The 18,482-nt window shown below is 50.9% G+C and overlaps 1 protein-coding gene across 6 annotated transcripts in view; it reads right to left on the reverse strand.

The window, feature by feature from the left end:
• Positions 1-18,482, reverse strand: part of IQSEC1 (IQ motif and Sec7 domain ArfGEF 1) — a 402,419-nt gene that overhangs the window by 91,368 nt on the left and 292,569 nt on the right. Inside the window, exon 1 of one of the 6 annotated variants that reach the window (XM_053598869.1) lies at positions 10,825-10,964. The exons of the other annotated variants lie outside the window; for them this stretch is intronic. The gene's annotated coding sequence lies outside the window, so the exon portion shown is untranslated. Of the gene's footprint in view, positions 1-10,824; positions 10,965-18,482 lie in introns of those variants that run through there. 6 annotated transcript variants of the gene reach the window in all.

Below are 18,482 nucleotides of genomic sequence, written 5' to 3' on the forward strand. Positions count from 1 at the left end.
GGGCTCAGCCCCGGTCTGACTAGAGCGGTCCCCAACCTGGCCTCTCACTGGGCTGTTGTCGGCCTGTCCAGACCACCTGCAGCTGCTGGGGTGCTGGTGCCACCTGTCGGCCTGATGGAGAACTGCAGCCTGGCCTTCCTGGCCCAAAACTGTGGCCAGGACCTGGTGATGCCCCAGCATCTGGGCAGGGTGCCCAGAGGGGGCAGCTGAGCCAGCCTCTGAGCCCCGCTTACCCCCAACTCTGCTTTCATGCCTCAGCACCTTCAGGGAATCCTGGGATGAGCTTCTGTCCACAGCACAGCTCCTCCCAGCACTTGGGCGATGCTGTTCTGGAAGCGTTTCCCTCTTCCTCAGTGGACAGCCCCGGGAGCATAAGGGGGAGGCTGGCAGACATACCATTTATTCCTAGGCTCAGCACAGTGCCTGGCGCCACCAGGTGCTTGAGAAATATTCGTGGATGAAATGAATTAAGTCCGGCTCATGCGAGTCCCTGTCCCCAAATCAACATGCCTTCCTTCACAAAGCATTCATTCACTCCTCCAAAGGTAAGCAAAGAGGCACAATCTTTCAAGCTTGAAGTTGGGGTGTAAGGAGATAGTAACGCATGGTGAAATGGAGGGTCTGCGCAGAAGCATCCCAACCAGGAGTGGACAGCCAAAAAAAGCTAGAGTGAGATGTGGACCCAGGTCCACCCAGAAAAGCCAGCCTGCAGCCCTAAGGCCAGGCACTGTTGTAGTCTGGGCTCCAGCTCGGAGGATTCACCAGGCTGGCTCTAACTCAAGCTGCTGGCATAGACTGGGGAGAGTGTTCGCAGTTCCCTTTCCCTCGGGGTCCCCAGAGATTCTAGGAAATTGAGCACAGGGAGACCACAGGGAGATGGCGGCAGGCACCACGCCCAGGCATCTCTCCTTTGCAAATGAACAAGATCATTAGGCTAGTTCCACCATCTGCATGTAGGGCCTCTGTATGTGAATTTTAAAAGGCACCCTATTTGGGGGGTTACAGCCCCTCAGGCTCATGGCCTGGCAAGAGTGCAGGTGCCCCTTTGCCCGCTATCCTTGTGCAGTGTACAACCTGAACATCTGGGAGTGCCAGGAGCTCTGCCTCACTGGGTCAACAGTGGATCCTGCTCTTTTTTCAGGGAGTAAGGAGTCCTCCTGGTGAGGCCTAAGAATCATGCATACAGGCTCTACAGCCACATGTAGCCATCTGCTGCCTTCCTTTCTCAGACCCTGGAGAAAGATAAAGCCCCACACCCCTCCGGGCAGCCCTCTGAGAAATTTACACGGAGAGGTAATTTGCATATAGGTCTACAAATCACAAGCCTGACATTAGCCAGATAGCCAGACTTAGCACCGACTTCGGCTACCCCACAGCGCATCACAGAAGCTTTTAAAGCAATTACATTCTTAGCAACTAAATGTATAAGGCAACTAAGACCCTATTTCCCAGTGGGTTGGGTGAGGTACGGCTTGCTTGGGTCTTTAAGGGGACAAATCTTTGGCCCTCTTACTGAGGTCGCCACATGCCCTGGGCTCTCACACTGAATCAGGAGCCCCAGAAGGCCAGGGCTGGCTCAAGGTCACCCAATGGCCAGCTGGCAGCCAGGTTGGGCCTGAGCCAGAGCCCCGGGCTCCACCCTTGATCCAGACCCAGATCTGCTGGGAGGGTGGGGGTGGGGGAGCTGGTCTCTAACTTGGTTCTTCCCTGAGCACAGAGGGACTGTTCTTTGCTGCTCAATAATTCTCCTGTTTGCCCCATGCCAGGCTGCAGCCTTCCTCAAGTCCTGCTGATGAAGAAACTCTGGTGCCAGCATCCACAAATATGTGTGCATTCTGGAGGCAGGCAGCAGCTTGGGCTCCCTGGTCATAGTAGAGGGTGGGGTAAAGTCAATCTAGAGGGGAGGGGTGGTAAGTACATATATATGTAGCCTGAATGTTTCTGACCAGATACCCTCAAAATGCTTCTCCAGCAGGCCTTTGGGACAAATGTAGTCTTTTATAGTACTTATATACTTTCTTATAATTTTGAACATTTATACTATGGATCTGTATTTCCCAAGCAAATATTAAATTCATAGACACAAAAGGAACAATATAGGAGCTCAGAATTTCAGAAGATGATGGGACCTCGGATACTGACCTTCCCTATGAAAACAAAAGCTAAGATTCTGAGTGCTTGTGGGCTGTCAGGCCATGGGCCACGTTTGAAGCCCCTTCCTCAGCACCTCGGTCAGCCTCAGAGGTAGCGGCTATTATTGTCATCTTCCTCGGTATGAACGAGGAAACAGAGCAAATCACAGCAGGCTGGACCCCTGAGCCCAAGTTACATCCAGTACCAGGCTTCAGATGGGCTGTGAGTGGCTGTGTCACAGGATGAGCTGGGACCAGAGGCTCTGGCTCTTTGTTTCTCCCCCTGACGTTTCCCCCAAGGACCTAGAGCTCTGGGGAGCCCCCAGCAGCAGTGATGGCAGCCCGGGTAAGGACTGTGCCTTATTGGACAACTGAAGGTAGTCCACAGGTGGCCATCCTCCCAGCCCAGTGCAGGAAAACCCTGACCTGACCGTGAGCAAACCACAGCCTCTGAGTCTCAGTTTTCTCATCTGTGAAATGGGTGACTCCTACCTTACCAAGCAGGAGTAACGATGACCCGTGGTGAGGTGCCTGCCACACAGAAGGTGTTACTACACATCTAGTCCCCTCTTCTCTTCCCTGCCTGAGGAATCCAGGAGCTGGAAGACTGGTCCTTAGCCGGCTGATTCCTGCCAGGCCAGGCACTGGCCATTGCCTGGGGAAAGGCACCAGGGTCTAGGGGGCAGACTAGAAGCTGGGGATGAGCACCCCACACCCAGTGAGCAGACCCTAGACACCAAAGAGAACCAGAAACCTGGGGGACAGGTGGGCTGGGTGCCTGTGAGCATATGTGAGCTCACGTGAGCTCCTGTAAAGTCCTGAGACCTGGCAGGTTCTTGCTGCAAGCTGAGCTTGCTGTGACACTTTCCAACTCCTGGCTGCCCCAACATGCCCATATAGAGAAAGCCTAGAAGGGGACATTTTATTTTCCAGATAGAAGTACCCAGAGCTGGGCCAGAGACCATCCTGCCCTTCTCTTACCTTGGTCCAGTGGCCTGGGTGGGGGCCTCCTGCCACAAAAAGCCTCACTCTGGCTGGCCTCTTGGGCCTCCTCTGTTATCTATGCAGAATAGCTCCCTTGGCCCTCTCCCGACCAGTGCAGTGGACAGTGTGGGTCATAAACCCTGAGCCCCTGCTTAATCCGCCAGAGCCCCAGTCAGCGCCAGCCAGACACGTGACAGCTCAGCCGCAGCCCCACAGACCTGTTTGGCAGGAGCAGCAGCTGGCCTGCATGGGGGTGGGGAGGGCTTTCTGCTGCCCTCAGGCTGCCCCTGATCACCTACTCCTGCAGGGTCCTCCAGGCCAGAGCCTGGGGTCTGGGGCTTCTGCCTGTCCTACCCAAAAAAGGTATGGATATCTGCTGGAGGCTGTGCAGATGGGGAAAGGACGGCTCTCACCACATGGGGCTGGGCCACCTGGGTAGGTGGTGCACACGACCTAGTCTGTGAATGCATGTGGGTGTGTGTGTGACAGCAAGAGAGAAATGGGACCCTTCTCGATATATGAAAGTCAATTCTAGGTGGATTAAAGACCCACCTTTAGTGATGAAAGGTGAAGAGAATCTTCACGACTACAGGGTAGGAATCGATTTCTTAAAACACATAAAATGTTTCTACATCTTGGTGACTGTAAATTGAGCTGCATAGGAGAAAAACTTAATTCAAGTTGGAGGGAGGAGGAATGAGGGGAGGGGGAGAGGAGAGGACTGGTGTGCTGCCCAAGGGAGGGCTACAGGGCACACCTTTGTGTGGAGGAGGAGCACTCTGCCTAACAAATGCAAATATGGTGACCTAGTTGTTTGTACCTCCACAATAACCTGAAAAAGGATACAATGTTAATAATAAAGTGAAAGACAGACTACTTAAATTAAGGACTCTGAAATTAAGAAATTTATCCCAAGTCCCCCCAAAGAGTAAAAAAAGTAAGCCAGAGAGAGAGAGAGAGAGAATGTGTTTACAACACGTATGAAGGATTAGAATTTGGAACATTTGCAAGGAACCCTCCAAATCAATAAGAAAATTAAAACACAGGGCAGCGCCTGTGGCTCAAAGGAGTAGGGCACCAGCCCCATATATTAGAGGTGGTGGGTTCAAACCCGCCCCAGCCAAAAACTGCAAAAATAAATAAATAAAGACTGAATCTTAAAAAAAGAAAGAAAGAAAATTAAAAAACTGCAAAAAAAAAAAAAAAAAAAGATATATTTTGGGTGGCGCCTGTGGCTCAAGGAGTAGGGCGCCGGTCCCATATGCCGGAGGTGGCGGGTTCAAACCCAGCCCTGGCCAAAAACCACACACACACAAAAAAAGAAAATTAAAAACACAGCCTGAGATCAGCAAAGACTTCAATAAGCACTTTACCAAAGAGGAAATCTGAATGGCCGATAGGCAAATAAAAAATGCTCAACCTCATCTGGAAGCAGGTACGTACAAATTGAAATCAGAGAAAAATGACATTTGAGTGAGGTCTAAGGGGGGGAAAAAGAAAAAAAAAAAAAAAAAACCCAACCCCAAACCACAGCAAGAAACCATTACATACCCACCAGGTGAGTGAAAAAACTACTCAGACAGACAATGCCCAGTGCCTGGAGAAGCTGGAGGGTGTGATCGCAACACGCCTGATTGTTTTGAGAAGTAGAGCTCTGTGCGTACTGTACAGGGAGGTATGTTTCCAAGAGAAGTTCATGCCATGTGCTCTAGGACACGGGTTCAAGAACAGCAGCTCTAAACTGCAAACAACCTGTATGGTCCATCTCAGTAGACTGAGTAAATCAGCCGTGGCCTGCTGGCACAATGGAATCAGCTCCACATAGCACAGATGAACCTCACAGCCACAACTCTGAGCAAAAGATGCCAGACCCAAACAAACATCGACGGCCTAAGCTACGGGTAGACAGCTCAAAATTACGGAAAGCGAAACTATACTGAAAGAGTGCTCTCTCTGCAGTATGACAGGAAGAACAACCAGGATGTTACATCACAAACGTCAGGATGGGGAGAACCTCTGAGGAGACTGGGGAGGAGCCCATGGGAGCTTCTGGCCATGTCCAGTCCCTTGACTGGAGCAGTAGTCACACGCCTGTTCTTATTTTTCCGTAAGCTGTAAATGTAAGCTCTTTTCATCTTTCTCTGGGATAGATCACATTTAAAACAGAAAGGGATATGTGGTAGGGATAGGGACAGGCATGGACCCCCCCAGGCTGTGACTGCATAGCCACCGGGTGGTGGCATCTGAGCTGGAAGGGTTCATCCTTCACAGACAAGAACTGAGGATCAGAGACGGGAAGGAACTTGCCTGAGGCTGCACAACAAATTAGAAGCCAGCAGGGCCCAAGCTACAATCTAGGCCTTGCAGAGCCCAAACCAGGGCTCTCCTCGCCTCTTCCCTTGGAAGACATGACATCACACACCAGCTGGAGCAGACCAGTCCTTTTTAGCATTTACCACTCTGAAATTCTTTTCTTCATTTGCTTATTCATTTACTGTGCCTCTTCTGTCATTAGAATAAAAGCTCCTAGAGGGCAGGGTTTTGGTCTCTTTTGCTCCAGGGGGAACCCTAGTACCAAAAAACAAAACCTGCCTCCTAGCAGGTGCTCCATAATTACCTGTTGAATAAGTAAACAAATGGAATTGACTATTCCATTTGGACTCTGAGGTCCTAGAACTCCTTGGTGGTGTCTATGATATCCCCAAAGGAGAAAATGAAAAATAATTGTATGACACTGACACACTTTCACAGAATTACCTTCATAACTGCCTTAGGAGGTCAGTACTGTCATCACCCCATTTTATTTTTTGTACGATAGGTAAATGTGAGGGTACAATCATATTTGAATTTGTTATGTGGAGTCCCTCTTGCAGTGGTGTGCTGTTTACCCGACACTGTGCACCATCTCCCTTTAAAGAGGAGAAAACTGCAGCTCAGCGAGGTCTTGTGACTTGTCCAAAGTTACACATGGAGCAAGGAAGCTGAGAGATGGCACTGAATCCATCCCAACAGCTGCTGAGCGTCCCTGTGACGGATGCATAGACAGCCAGCTCCCTGTCAGTAGCCCCCTGGGAACAGGGTGGCTTTGGGTGGCTCCACACACCTCAACTGATCAGCCGCCCTGTTCCCACACACATGCCACCCTTTTGGGCACCAGTTACAACTTCCAAAGTGCTTTCCAGTCTCTTCCAAACTCCCAGGCCCCGGTGAGGAAGCTCAAGTAGGGATTACATCCCCCATGATAAAGATGGGGATGACTCAGCTCAAGAATGGAAAAGGGACTTGTGCAAAGTAGTAAGGAGCCCGGTTCCCTAACCTCCAGGCTTCCAAAGTTAGTGTAGCAGACAGTGGCCCCAGCTGCTGCTTATGGATTAGCCATAAGACACTCAATTTCCCTCCTGCTTCCTTTTAGACCAAACCCTCAGGCCACTGGGATAAGGCCAAACCTGGCCCTAGTTTAGCATCTGGCCAGCTGAATAAAGAAGTTTTCTCATCATACCCCTAGGCATGTGGCTTCACTAAACATCCTGGACTTAGCATTTGTTACCATCCTGATAGCTTTCCATGGAGTCCTCAGATAACATAAAATAAATAAATAAATAAATAAATTATTGGGCGGCACCTGTGGCTCAAGGAGTAGGGCGCCGGTCCCATATGCCGGAGGTGGCGGGTTCAAACCCAGCCCCGGCCAAAAATCACAAACACACACACACAAAAAAAATAAATAAAAATAAATAAATTATTGGTTCTGTTGGGTCTTGAAGCTAAAACGGTACTCTAGGGCATCTGCATTAACCCAGATGCAGGAATCCACTGTGAGGCCCCAGCGGCAGTGAGGGGACCCATTACCCTCCTTCTAAGGCAACTTGTTTCTTATTGGATTCAGCTCAACTGAGCACAACAGAAACTTCTGTTAGCCCCTGGCAATGGGAACAAGGTAGGGCCTCGGCCACCATTGTGCCCTCAGGGACTTCACAGTTGGAGGGAGGAGGAGATTGTGTAACCACAACAGGATAAGACAAGACCCAAGCAGCAGGTAAGGGCTGAGCTGTGTGTACAGGGGTCACCAGTTCCCCCTGCGAGCTTTCTCTCCTGGTCACACGAGGCAGGCAGGGATTTATGTGGGTCAGCTGGGACTCTGTGTGTGCTGGAGTCTGAGAGCCCCTCCCAGAGGAATGCCTCTCAGAAGGTGTCTGGGCACACACCCTGGCAAACCGCTCTAGGGCAGCAGGGCAACTCTGAAAGGCAAGTCAATGGTGGCAGCAGGGGAGGGTGAAGCATTTACACGGTTCCTGCTGGCCTGTGGGGTTGACATCACTGTCTTAGCATTAAGCTTCGAGAACGATTATACAAGTTAATGGATGGGTTTGTGGTTTTACAGATGAAATGGGATAATATATGTGAGTCCCTGTGACCAGGTCCGGCATGGAACAGATGTTTAAAAAAACATTTGCTGGGTTTGCCTCTGGAGCCTGCATACATGGCTTTTTTTTTTTTAATTGAAAGAGTCTCACTTTGTCACCCTCGGTAGAGTGCCATGGTGTCACAGCTCACAGCAACCTCAGACTCCTGGGCTCAAGTGATCCTCTTGCCTCAGCCTCCCTACTAGACATACATGGCTTTTTGAAGAGTCGAGAGGCATCCTCAAACTTTTTAAACAGGGGGCCAGTTCACTGTCCCTCAGACCATTAGAGGGCCAGACTATAGTTTAAAAACAAAAAACTATGAACAAATTCCTATGCACACTGCACATATCTTATTTTGAAGTAAAAAAACAAAATGGGAACAAATACAATCACACAGCTGCATGTGGCCCACGGGCCGCAGTTTGAGGACCCCTGGGACTCTAGAAGAACTTGGCTGCCTACTTCCTGCCTTATTCCCAAGCCGGCACTTGCTGGGCAGCCCCACATAATGTCCTTGGGGCTAGGCCTGAAAGACTGGCCTCTCCCAGGGTCTAAGGGCAGTCTCTGCCAGTGCCCCTGGGCAGGGATGATGGCATCCCTGAGGGGACAGGGTGATGAGTCAGAGCAAACTCTGCAGAAGAGGCGCCACGGACAAGAGGAACGCAAGGCGAACTGAGTTTGCCAAGTGAGAGGTGTGAGGTGTACGTTCCTGAAGGAGCCAAGACAGGGCAAGGCGGAGCCCGCTGGGAAGGCAGGGGCACCAGAAAACGCTGCTCCCAAAGCTGGTTTGTGTCATGCAATAAATAGTGGTAATAAATGCAAAGTCTGAGCTGTGGTCCACACAGCCCTCACCAACACGATGGGCCTTCCTCAGCCTCCTGCAAGAAATACCTCTGCACAGGAATGAGCAATGCCCACTCCCCACCCCCTAATTATGACGGACCAGAGGGAGTGAGGAGGCATCCAGCCAACACGTCCACCAAGGCCAGAATCACAGCCTCCTTGACCAGCAAGAATTCAGCTCCAGCTTGCACCCTCTGGTGATGGGGAGCACCCTGCAAGAACTAAGATAGCTGTGTTCTTCTGGGCTAGGTGCTTAGGACCACCCCCCACAATGGTAGTTAAAACAGTGCACAGGAAAGCTGAGGGCACAAAAGTCCCAGTTCTTCTGGCTTGCTGTTGGTCCTCCCCTCCGGACAATGAGAAAAGGCACATGACTAAAACCAAAGGTATTGAGGGACAGCAGGCCTGGGGCAGGCAGGGCAGGTTGGGCAGACAGTGGCCGGAGGGCGGGCTGCCATGGGTCCTTCAAGCAGCCTTGAGAGAAGAGCAGCAACTCTAGTCATGAGACCCAAGATTACTTAATGTTTGCAAACTGTGCCAGAGCCAGAATCCCAAGCAGAGGGGAGAGCAGGTCCACTGCAGGAACCTCTGTCAGGGCACCAAGTCCTCTAAGCACTCCCTAGGCAGCAGCTCTCTCAAGGTGACTGAGTTGCTGGAGAGCTGGGGACAGGGCCCCTCAGCCCTGAATATGTTGTGTGACCTTAGACATGTCCTTGCCTCTCTCTGGCCTTGGTTTTTCCACCCCTAACAGAGGGGTTGGCATCAGGATGGTCCTCCACACTCAATGGCGAGGCTGTGGGCATTTGTGGCACCCGGAGTCACCTCTTAGCTTATTTTTTCCTGCATTCAGGGGGAGGGGGAGATTGTGACTGTCAAACCCAACATCTGGGCTCTGACTGACTGCACATGGGTTCAGAGGCCTGGCCACCTTGGCAACCCAGGTGAGGAGCTGAGCATAATGCTGGGGCAGGGGATGACCATAAAGCCATTCCTGTGTCATCTCAATTCAGTTTCAGAGGAGCCTGCACAGGGCTGTGTCCAATCTAGCAGACGATGACCACAGAAAGGAGCAGCAGCTCAAAAAGTACACAGCAGACTCCCGCTCCTAATGCAGAACAAGTCCCTCACCACCGCCAAGTTACTGAGCATGCTCAGAAGCAATGCACAGAGCTGACCAGGCAGAGCCAGCTGCTGTCCTTGTGAGCCTCATCTCCTGGACAGGGCTGGGGGAGGGGACACCCATTGTCATCCTTCTGCTCCCTTTGCTCCGGGAATAGATCAGTTTGGAACAGATCAGTTGTGACCGTTTGGCAATTTAAAGTGGCAACTGCCTGGGAGAAATATGGGAGGGGGATGTCTGGGGGTGGAGGGAAAGCCTAGGCTCACCTCTGCTGAGCCTTGCCCTGGTACAGATCAAGGGTAGCCAGTGACTGAGGTGAGGGGCTTCCCAAACACTGAGCCCTTAACCCAACAGGGTCCTATTCTCGGGCTGGCAGGTGGGCTGGGTTTTATGCAACAGCCCTCCCCCACCACCACCACACCTTGTACCCCTGCTGCCTGCTGCCTCCTGCCTCATATGGGACTGGTCCAGAGATCACCAAGCGCTTCCCCTTAACGCCCCCCACTCACACACCAGGAGAGCCGGATTATTGCCCATGTGGTAACAGGAGGAGGGTCTGCCCAAGGTCACATGGAGGGGGGAGTGGCAGGGGCAGGGGCAGGGCCAGTTTCAGACTGGCCCCTCCAGCCCACCCGAAGCTTCTCACCCCTTCCTAGGGAGCTTCTGTCTGGCTCCCAGCAAATTCCTGAAATGCCTCAACCTCCCGCCCGCAGGCTCCGGACCCTGGGAGCGGCGACACCATTTCTCCGCTAGGGAAGGGGGCTGGGGAGGAGGGAGGGTTTGCGGGAAGAGGGGATGACGCCCAGTCCCACGGAGACCCTCGGGGTCTGGATTCACGTCCCCCCACTTCTTGGAGCCAACTGCATTGACGCAGAAATGGAGCCCCTCACTCCTCCGCCAAGGTCCGGCTTTTAGCATTTTGCGGAGGCTGGGTCTCCGGCGTCCTCACCGCTCCGGTCCCGGAGAATGACACCACACGGCCCCGCCGAGAACCACCGGCGTTGGCGACCCCCGGCCCTCCTGGCTCTCCGTGTAGTCCCGACCCCCGTTCCCATGAGCTTGGCGGCCGCGAATCCCCCCAACCCTACAACCCTGGGCTGGCGCCCAGTTCTCAGCAGCGGCCTCGAAACCTCCTCCCGAGCCCGTCTCCGCGAAGCGCCCGGGATCCCAGCACGCCCCTGGGTCCCGAGAGCCGCCCGCGCGTCCGCGTAGCCACGGCCTGGGGTGGGGGGTGTGGAGCTGCAGCCCCCGGCCGCTCGCCGGAGGACAGTCCCGCGCCGCAGCCCCATCCGACCCCAGCCCGCACCAGCCGCCGCCGCGCGCCTCCCCCGCCTCCTACCTCGCGGGTCCGCCGGGAGCTGCCGAGCGCGCGCCGTCCCCACGGCGGGCGCGGCTCCAGCGCAGCGGGCCGGCTGGGCGCGGGCAGGGGTGGCCGGGGGCGTTCGGGAGCCAAAGCCCGAGTCCGAGTCCCAGCGCCGCGGGCCGGGGCGGCCTCTCTGCGCTCCGGCCCTACTGCCCGCTCCGCCGCCCGCGCGCCGTGACCTTGGGAGGGGCCTCTCCGCGCCTGGCCTCAGTTTCCCCCTAGAAGGGTGTGTGCGTGCGCGTGTGTCGGCGGCGGGGAGGACGGTGCCGCCCCAGCCGCCGACGTCACCCGAGCAGGGGCGAGCGGAGGGCGCTCGGGTCGGCGGGGCCGCGGCGGAAGGACCCGGGGAGCGGCGTACGCAGAGCCGCGCGCGCAGCAGGGCCCCCAGCACTGCGCCCCGACTCTCCAGGACTCACAGATAACAGCCCGAGGACGCCACCTCAGACCAAGTCCCCGGCTCGGAACAAGGAGCCCCGCAGCCCGGGCCGCCAGCCGCTCCTTCCCGCTGCCCTCCCCAGTTCGCAGATGAGAAGACTGAGGCGCAGAGACCGGAAGGCGCTGGCCCAGGGCCGCACGGGGGACACGGGCTCCCCACAGTTTGGGGGAGGGGAGGGTCCTGGCCTAACAGCACCGCCTCTCCCCGCGCAGCAGAAATCAAGTCAGCGCCGTCTGAATGCTGGGGATGGGCCTCAGCGGTCCGGCCACCGTCACTGGAAATGCCGTGGGCACGGAAAAGAACCCCAAAAAAGACGGGCAAGAAGTGGCGCAGATAAGAGTGGGTGGGCCTGCAAGGGGCAGAGAGGGTGCCCCCCAGGAAAAAGCGCGGCTGGGCAAGTGCACTGCGGTGTGCTCTGGCAGGAAGGCGGGTTCTAAGAGCCCGGAACGGCAGGCCGAGAGGAAGCGAGGTCTGCCCCCCGCGGGCTCGGAGCAAGGGCGTCCCGAGTCCGGGCGTGTTCGGGAGGCGCCCCCTAGTGCCCGGGAGCGGCGAGACAGGAGGCCGGAGGCAGGCGGCAGGCGCGCCCGGGTCCCAGCGGGAAGAACCGAGTGATGTCATGAGTCAGGAGACTGGACTCGGCCGGCCTGCGGCGGTGGGCTGTGTGACCTTGAGCTTCTGGGAGGGAGGGAGAGAAGGAGGGAGCCTGGTTTTTAGCTCTGACATTCATGACCCTGCACACTGTAGCCTGTTGGGAGTGGGCGATGGATCCAGGAAGGAACAGACGGAAGTGAGAGGTGGGGACTTCGTTCAGCTCTTTATAAGGATGATTTTATTTGACTTGTGGTAGAAACGGTTATGCCAATTTAACAGACAAGGACGTTGAGGCCCAGAGATGGAAAGTCACTTGCAATTACACGGCCTCACTCTCCACTCTTACAGCATATATGGAGCATTGGCAAGAGCCAAATGAGGATCATCCAGCTCCGAGTGGGTCTCCCTGCCCTGCAGCAAGAATGAACCCATGGCTCCTTCTGGTGCTGGCAGAAAACCAGATGGCAGTTATCCTGCGGGACGGGCTTTGTGGGGCAAGACGCGAATTCCCTCCTCTGAACCCTGTGTTATACTCTCCATACTGTTGGAGGTTTTGTTTCTAAGACCTGTGAATTAATTTTATAATTTAAAAAATATGTTTTAAAAAGAACACTATAAAGAAGATAAGATGCTGGTAGCTCTAATAATTAAAAAACGCTCTCCATATCCTTCTGTTGTCCATGGCAGGAATAAATTATCTGGCATTGGCAGACAGGTCAGGAAGGTGAGCATAGCAAAGGGTTTAGGATCTGTTTGGCTTGCTCAAGTTCTGTTACTTTTCTGAGCCTCATTTGAACTCATCTGTAAAACGGAACTGATGATAAAAATTCCCACCCTGCCTCCCTTCAAAGGCTGCTGTGGGAATCGACTGTGATAATGTGCAGACAAGCTGTATAAAAAGCACTGTATAAATATTTTCATTCTCAGAAGCCATGAAGGAAAATGTTGATACATTTAACTATGTAAAAATTAATGCTATATAAATGGAATGAAAATACCACAAAGTAAAAAAAAAAGGGGGGGGGACAAATGATTAACTGAAAAAAATGTCTGCAGCACATGACTGAAGTTAACTGAGGAAAATGAGATGAAAGTTAATTTCCCTAGTACATGAAGAGCCCTTTCAAATTGATAGGAAAAAGATGACTAACCCATTAGAAAAAAGAGCAAAGGATATGAATAAGCAGCTTATGGAAAGATATTCCATCTCACTGGTAATTAAACGCATATTAAAGAAATACAAATCAAAATACAACATGCTTGCCAATTATTATCTACCAAGTTGGCAAAAATGACTAAGTTGGATAATGGTTTTGCTGCTGAAGGAGGGAAGAAATGAATGCTCTCAAAAATGCTGTTGGCGGAGGTGCCAGATGGTGTGACCTCTCAGGAAGGGTGATGGTGCAGAAGCAGTGCAGCAGGCTAATAGAAGAATATAAAGACAGACACCACAGTACTGTGTGAGAGAGTAAACCAGGAAAGAGAAGCAGCAGCTTCACTGTCCCACGATGGGGGAGGGAGCACCTTCATTAAGTTCTCCCTGGGACTCTGTCCTAGGGTGGACAGATCTCCAAAACATACTTCTAGTGAAAAAAAAAAATTAAGGGACAGAAGATTGTCTATATTGTGATCTCTTTTTTTTTTGAGACAGAGCCTCAAGCTGTCCCCCTGGGTAGAGTGCCGTGGCATCACAGCTCACAGCAACCTCCAACTCCTGGGCTTAAGCGATTCTCATGCCCCATCCTCCCATGCAGCTGGGACTACAGGCGCCTGCCACAATGCACGGCTATTTTTTGGTTGTAGTTGTTGTTTGCCATGTCGGGCTGGATTCGAACCCACCAGCTCTGGTATATGTGGCTGGTGCCTTAGCCGCTTGAGCTACAGGCGCCGAGCCATATATTGTGATCTCTTTTGTGTAAATTTGGGTACCAATTTTTGTTGTTGTTGTTATTGTTGCAGTTTTTGGCTGGGGCTGGGTTTGATCCTGCCACCTCGGGTATATGGGGCCGGCGCCCTACTCCTTGAGCCACAGGCGCCGCCCTTCTTTTGTGTACATTTGAAAAGTTTCTACATACATGTGCACCAGAACTTCCAAATTTCCCTCCCAAAGGATACACATATACCAAAACAAGCACATAGTTATTGATGGCTACCTTTGGGGAGGACTGAAGGGTGTGTGAGACGGATACATGAAAAGCTTGTACTTTCCCAATTTATACTTCTCTGGATTAATTGATTTTTTAAAAGTCAATAGGAGTAATCTGGGCATAAGCCCAGGGACAATCAAATGTTCTTCTTTACATGTCTTGGTATTTAAAAATTCAAGTATAGTGACGCATTGCTTAACATTGGGCATACATTCTGCAAAAAGTGTTGTCAGACAGTTCTGTCATTATGCCAGAATCACAGAGTGCACACAACCAAGATGGCAGAGCCTACTATACACATAGGCTGGAAGGCACAGCCTGTTACTCTTGGGCCTCAAACCGGTGCAGCACGCTACTGTGCTGAATGTTGTAGGCAATGGTAACACAGTGGTAAGTATTTGTGTCTCTATAGCTGAACATAGAAAAGAAACAGTAAAAGCATGGTATTATAATCTGAGGGGACCTCCATCGTACACGTGGTCTGTCATTAAGTGAAAAGTCACAATGCGCAGGACTGTAAATATTGTAAAAGTGAATAAAAGTTACTGAAGTATTATTCCTTAAAGCCTACCAGTGAGGGGCTTGTTGAACCAGTTAGGGGGATTATGATTGTGATACATCCACATGATAGAAGCCTTTGCATCAAAAAGAACATGGCATCTCTACACAGACTGATAAAGAGCAGCCTCCAAGATAGTTTGGAAGTGTAAAAAAGCGAGGTACGGTACAGGGTGTAGAGGGTGCTACTTTCCATGTACAAAAGAGGAAGTGTAGGAAATATGCTGGTACCTGCATTTGTGTATTATCTCCAACAAAGATGCTCAGGAAACCGGTATAGCAGTGCCCTGGGAAGGGGACAGGGAGCCGAGGAGGCTGACGGGCTTTTCACTGAAATGCTCCACTTAAGCACTGTATGCATGTATTACTGTTTGTGAAAAGTTCTGTTTAAAAAATAATAATTTCTGAACCTGGAAGGGGAGTTCAGAAGGTTTATTTCTAGGCCCTATTCTGACACTAGCTTAGAAAGACTCCCTGTATGATGTCAGGGAGGAAGGAGTCCCTTCTGAGCCTCAAAGTCCTTCCTCCAAGGAGTGCAAGATAAGACAAGTGCCAAGACTCCATCCATCTCTGCTGTCCCAGCCTCAGAACTGCAATGCTTGCCCAGGAGGGAGAGGCCTTTGCCCTTGTGGGAGCAGAACAGAGGGGCAGGGGCTGGCATGACTTCTGAGATCCTGCCTAGCTAGCCATTGTGTCGTTCCTTTTTCCTTCACCCACTCCCAGTGCCCTGCCTGGAAACTCTTGGTTCATGTTTCCTCTCTAGGTTACCTCTGGCAATGGTCCTGTCTGGGTAGGAGGTCAGTCCTGTGGCGCAGGGACAGATGACACAGCGCTGAGCACCCACGTGGGGCTGAGATGTCTGTGGGGGCAAAGCCTCATGCTGGGAAACAAAACCACTCACCTCATCCCGAGATCAGCCTTGGCCTCGATCCTGTCCCCACCCCCTTCCCAGCTGCCTGCAGAGCAAGAAGTGTATCGGGCAGCTCTTTGTCCCCACTGCCTCTTCAGTTCACCCAGAACCTTCTGTGGCTCCCTACTGCCCACAAAACCAAGTGGACGTTCTTTAGCTAGACACTGAAAGTTCTGCACTTTCTAGTCTCAATTTGTCCTTCTAGCTCTTTCCTTTGTCCATAATTGTCCCTTATTCAAAGCAATTTTCAAAAATACAGATTCAGTTACATCCCTTCCCTGCTCAAAATTCTTCCATAGCTCCCTACAACCTATAGAATAAAGATCCAGTTCCTTAGCCCACATGCAGAGCTAGCTCCTACCTCCCTGGCCAGCTCCTCTCCCCAAATCAAGCAAAACTTAATGCCTTTTGAGCACACTGTACTATTTCATGCTGCTGTGTATCTGCACGCACTATTCCTTTGGTTTCCTCCTTATGTAAATAGTTCTTTTACATGAATAAGAAAAAAACCCAAACTACTCAAAATAAAAATGTCCAATTGATTTAGGGAGGTAGTTTAGTGAAAAAGAAATACAAATAGCCTATAAACACACAAAAAGATACACAACCTCACAGTTCTAAAGACACGGAAATCACAATCATGAGATGCCATTTTCAATCATCAAATAGATAAAAATCCCTGGACTGTTCATGTCTCTTTGTGTTATTAGCTTAAGTCTAAACTCCTCCTTTAGATCCAGCTTCTCTGGACACCATCTTCTCGGCTACCACAGTTTAAAACATGGCCAAAGAACAGGAATTCTATAAGTGTTAGTTATTAATAAAAATAACTTCTGCCACACTGCTCTATGATCATTAGCTAATGTGTCTGCTTATCTGCCTGAAGGTCTCTGAGAGCCGGGGTGGAGTCTGATTCATTGCTGCCTTTCCAGAACCAGCACAGGGCCTGCTAGAGCTGTGCCCTGTAAACGGATAGGCAGTGGGGAGAGAACGAGGGCGGGAGCCAGGAGCCAGCCCACAGGGGCTGCTCTACCGGGGAGAGTAGGCACGGTGGAAGGAGGCTTGGATGGGGGTCAGGGGTGGGCACGCCCCGGGCTCGCAATAAACACAACTTTGACGAAGTGGTACCCATTCCCTGTCAGGCAGTCACTGTGCCAGCACTTAATTCACATTATCGCTATTCCTTGAAATTCTCCGAGACAGGTGGTGCCTCTCTCTTCTGCAGGTGAGCAAATGGAGACTCACAGAGGGCAAGTGACTTTCCTGTCATCATACCCAGTGCCTCTGTGCTGGCCTACAGGTCCCTGGAGATGCATGACTTAGACATTTCACTTTCGCTGTCTGAGCCTCCACTCTCCCATCTGAGAATAACTCTATATTAAGGGTTTCTCATACTGAAGAAGTGATGGACTCCTGAGAATACAGTCCATGAATTTCATCAGGCCCCACTTTAAGAAACACTGTGTACACCTTGGTGTGTGTCACACTTTATGGTGGCAAGACATGAGTGCAAGAGAACTTTACCTAACAATTGCAATCAGTGTAACCTGGCTTATTGTACCCTCAATGAATCCCCAACAATAAAAAAAAAAAAAAAAAAACTGTGTACAACATTAAACTCTGCTACCCTGGAGGATCCTGTGATGACCACGTGGTCATAAACACAATAGGAAAGGCAGCCCCGGATGCTGGGCAGCAGAGCTCACAGCAACCACCAACTCTTGGGCTTAAGTGATTCTCTCCCAAGTAGCTGGGACTACAGGTACCTGCCACAAAGCCTGGCTATTTTTTGTTGCAGTTGTCATTGTTGTTTAGCTGGCCCGGGCTGGGTTCGAACCCGCCAGCCTCAGTGTACGTGGCTGATGCTGTAACTGCTATGCTACGGGCGCTGAGCCTGAAAATAACATTTAAAGATTCATTATCTTGGCCTTGGCTGTGGTGATCAAAATATATAAAAAAGAAATAAATAATAACAATTTATTGGTGAATGACTTTTGACAAAAGTGCCAAGACAATTCATTGGAAAGCATAGTTTCTCCAACTAACAGTGCTGGAACAATTGGCTATTCACATACAAAAGGTGCATTTGGGCCCATACTTCCTGCCAAATGCAAAAATTAACTCAAAATGATCAAAGATCTAAATGTAAGACTTAAAATCATAAAACTCTAGACAAAAATCATAAGAGTAAATCTTTGTGACCTTGGATTAGCACTTCAAAAGACACCATTAAGAAAGTGAAAAGATAAACCACCCACTGAGAGAAAACACCTGCAAAACATAAAACTGATGTTTAGGACTCGTATTTAGATATAAAAAACACTCAATTATAAGGAGACGATACAATTCAAAAATGGGTAAAAGGCTCAAATACACATTTCACCAAACGCAATATATGAATAGCCACTAAGCACAAGAAAAGATTTTTCCCATTAGGGAAATGCAAAATCAAAACCACAATGAGATACAACTTCCTGTCCACTAGGGTGGCTAGGATCACAGAGACAGACAGTAACAAATGTTGGAGAGGATGTGGAGAAATTGGAGCCCTCATGAGCTGCCGGTGAGAATGCAAAAAGATACAGCCACTTCGGAAGACAGTTTGGCTGTTGCTTAAAAAATTTAATATACAGTTACTATGTGACCCATCCATTCCATTCCTAGGTACCTACACAAGAGAAAACAGCCTACATAAAATCTCAAATGCAAATATCCATAGTAGTACTTATAACAGCACAAAAGTAGAGACGACCCAAATGTCCATTAACCATGGAATGAATAAATTAATACAGTATATTTTTCAGCAGTAAAAAGGAAACTGGTAACTACTGACACACACTTTACAACATGGATGAACCTTGAAAGCCTCATGCTGAGTGAACAGAGCCAGAGTATGATTCCAAATAGACACGCAATGCTCGGAAAGGCTCAGCTGCAGAGACAAAAGCGGCTGTTGGGGGGTTAGGATGGGACAAGGGGGTGATTCAAAACT

This window comes from Nycticebus coucang, chromosome 8 (assembly GCF_027406575.1).
Source record: "Nycticebus coucang isolate mNycCou1 chromosome 8, mNycCou1.pri, whole genome shotgun sequence".
Lineage (NCBI taxonomy): Eukaryota > Metazoa > Chordata > Mammalia > Primates > Lorisidae > Nycticebus > Nycticebus coucang.